The sequence below is a fragment of the Otolemur garnettii genome, unplaced genomic scaffold, assembly GCF_000181295.1.
Source record: "Otolemur garnettii isolate 467f Iridium unplaced genomic scaffold, OtoGar3 scaffold00043, whole genome shotgun sequence".
Classification (NCBI taxonomy): domain Eukaryota; kingdom Metazoa; phylum Chordata; class Mammalia; order Primates; family Galagidae; genus Otolemur; species Otolemur garnettii.
This window is the reverse complement of record NW_003852438.1, coordinates 13337114-13340684: the sequence shown is the minus strand read 5'-3', so window position 1 is coordinate 13340684 and position 3571 is coordinate 13337114. Positions and strand designations below refer to the sequence as shown.

At 44.6% G+C, this 3571-nt stretch overlaps 1 pseudogene; it reads left to right on the top strand.

Annotated features, from left to right (window-relative positions):
• The first annotated feature begins 747 nt into the window (after nt 1–747).
• On the top strand, nt 748–3198 carry LOC100948198 (annotated as a pseudogene).
• Nucleotides 3199–3571: the final 373 nt, after the last annotated feature.

Below are 3571 nucleotides of genomic sequence, written 5' to 3'. Positions count from 1 at the left end.
ATATGTAACACAGGGGAAGCTTTCAGTAACTGTTGTTAATAAAAGTATAAAATACAATGTCTAGATACAGGAACACACTTGCTGGGTTAAAATGTCAAGTATGTTTCACATAACTCCATTTATTATGGACACTTAAGTAACAAATACGTTACACTAGTGTCCGAAACGCTGCATCTTCTGAGCTTTTAAAGAGATGTTGGAGCCAAAAACGTGACAAGGTTCAGCCATGTTGAATCAGTTCTTCAATGACGTCATAAAAAGGAACCACTGATGCTGTTCCCCAGAGTTTGTAGTATTTGGGGGGTGAGCCATCAGGAACCCAGCCTCTAGCTCAGACAGACTCCGTCACTGTTTCTGCTTGAGCCGCAGACAGATGTGAGCAGCCAGTGCCGTTCACGTTGCGCTGAACGGCGTCCCTGCTCACTGTCCTAAGCCCCCGCCTGTCTAAGGCACTGACGCTTCGCCCCTGGTGAGGACCACTTCGTCTCCTCGCCGCCATACACTGAAGGACCTCGCCCCAAACTCTGCCTCGTCTTTCACGTGACACGGAAAAGTCTTTTCTGTGAGCCGTAATAACCAATCTGTCTTCCCCCTAAAAATCCAATGTCATTGTTTCCATAAGCCCCACTGTGTGGATGCGGAAATTTTCTACGGAGTCAGAAAAATGTCCATGAAATGAAATGACCCTCGAAAGCCATGGCCCAAGGCATTGTGGAAACATAAGCTCGTCATATACAAACAACTGGGATGTTTCTTCTCAGAAAGCCTCTACAGGAAACACCAAATCTGCTGCTGGATGTGGGCAGCTCGGTCCGGCAGGCTGCAGCACGCCCTGCCTGGCGCTGGCTGGCGGCGCGGCCCCCTTCTGCCTGGCAGAGCCCGAAGGAGGACGCTAGCAGCCCAGCGGGTTGAGCTACGAAACTATGAGTTCATGTTAAACAAAGAATTTGCATGAGATGAGCCAAGTCTCAGTGAATAGAAAGGATTTATCACTTCTGGGAAGGGCCTGTGCATCTCAGACTTATTTTTTCCCCAGTATTAGCCCCCTAGATGTTTATAACATGACTCTTTTTCCCCATGTGCCCCATTCCTACCCCCCGTTTCTCATTCCGGCAATATTACAGTTTCTCAGCTCAACTTTTTGCTTTCTCTTGGGCAGGGGGAGGGGCAGGGAATATCTCTGTTGTTTTGTCATTAAAATTAATTAGATCTGGGAGGGGCAGCTAGTATGGTGATTAAAGATGATCACTTAAAGCCAGAAAGACTTGCACTACTTCCTAGATGTGAGGCTTAGAGAAACTTATTTAAACCCTTTACATCTCAATTTCCCCATCTATAAAATAGGGGTGATGATATTATTTGTCTTGTTATCTCTGTTCAGAGGATTATGAGATAATACACAAAGCATTCAGCATACTTCCTGGCAAATAGGAAGGATTTGAAGAGCTCCGTTTCTTTGGGGATGACTCAATTGTGGGTGATTACTGAGAAGATCACACCATGTGGTTCTCAGTCAATGAATACATTCGGATGTAAGAAGCAGTAAGCATGTATTAGACGTATTTATCACATTGAAAGCAGTTTCTTAGCATCTTTATGAGTTGCTCACACATTACATCTGAATATCTTTTCATCTCTGTAAATATGAAATTGTGGAGTGGGTGTGGGTGTGGGTGAGTCGAGGTGCATCTGACATAGGATGGATTCAACCCAGAGTGAGGGAGCCGTCTGCTCTTTCCTTCCCTGTGAACTTTCCGACCCTGTGTCATTGTGTAGATGCAACAACTGGAAATTCCTTTTACGTCCTACTCATCCTTCAACAATTCCACCTTTTGTTTTGTTTGTTGATTTCAGGACCAGATTCCTCCCTGTGCCCAGGAAACCACTCTTTAATTCACATCAGTCCTCTAGTTAGAGCTGACTTTCCCAGCAAGGTCTAGGCCAGGCGTCCTCAAACTACGGCCCACGAACCACATGCAGCCTGCTGAGGATATTTATCTGGCCCGCCAGGTGTTTTTGCCACCGCTGCCGGTCCTGCTTAGCAGCGGACTTGTCCCGGGGCCCACAGTCCAGCCCTCCAACGGTCTGAGGGACAGTGAATTGGCCCTCTGTTTAAAAAGTTTGAGGACCCCTAATAAGAGAAGTCAGCTAGTTAAAGAAGAACATCTAAGCCAGTGCAACATTGACTTTACATTGTTTTAGATCACCATCAAAGTGATCAATCTCTAGGAACCTAGAAAACGTACTTGAGATATATCCTCCTTACCCTGATTTTTATCCTGAATTGCAGGTTGAACAGTTCATTTTTTTAAATAATTTATTGACTATTTGTCAAAAACCATATTCCTTCAGAACTGTGATGATATGATGAAACGTAGGGTACAGAATGTTATAGTTTTAAAGGGAGATCATCTCTTTATGTGTGAATAAGAGGAAAAGGATTGACCATGGAGAGGACCCTGCAGGTGTATCCTTGTGGTCTCCTTGAGAAGACCTGTTCTCCTAGACCTCACCTTTCTCAGAAGAGAAAGATTTTGATCCAAAGGGGAAAATGAGAACTGAAAAACAGCTCACAGCAGTGCGTGGCAATCCTCAGGCCTCAGGTTGCGAAGAAGCTGGGATCACTAGCCTGAGTCTCCACACCCAGCCCCAAGGTATACAAGGGAACAACCTGTCTTCAGCACTCGAGCTCATGTCTTCCAGACTGACCCAAACACAAGGAAGAACTGGGTACCCACCAGCAAGCATGCAGTTACTGTGTCTTATTTCTATGACAGCACAAGAAATGTGTATAGGATAACCAGTTTAGAGGGCTCAAAGGCAATAATAAATAGCACTATCACCCCAAACATGACATTTACTAAAACCTCTCAGAAGTTTGGCCGATGGGCCGAGCTGTTGGGATTCTCCTCTGAGCATCATCTTTCGAAATTTGCAGAAAAGTTTCAGGAATTTAAAGAAACTGCTCGACTAGCAAAGGAAAAATCTCAAGAGAAGATGGAACTTACCGGTACACCTTCCCAGGAATCAGCAGGCGGGGATCTTCAGTCTCCTTTAACACCAGAAAGTATCAAAGGGACAGATGATGAAAGGACACCTGATGTGACACAGAACACAGAGCCAAGGGCTGAACCAACTCAGAAGGCATTGCCACCTTCACATAGGTACAGACTCAATTCAGCAACCATGATTAAGTAAAGTGCATAAATATGGAAATTGGTTTGGTTTCAGGAACTCTTGTAGTTAGAACCTTTGAGTGAAAACTCTAGGTCAGACTGTTTTTTGCAGTGTTTTTTTTCTTCAGCCGGGGCTGGGGCTTGAACCCTGCCACCTCCGGTATATGGGGCTGGTGCCCTACTCCTCTGAGTCACAGGTACCACCCTAGGTCAGACTTTTTTTTTTTTACTGCTTCTATTAAACCTGAGAGAGGAAATACAGGAAAATTTTATGAGTTTAAAGCTGATAGTTACCTAGATAGATGGGAGTGAATACTTCCTTTCACTGAGCTAATTATGACACAACACAAACTATTTTTTACCTATTTTTTAACACATCCCTTATAAAGTCCCCC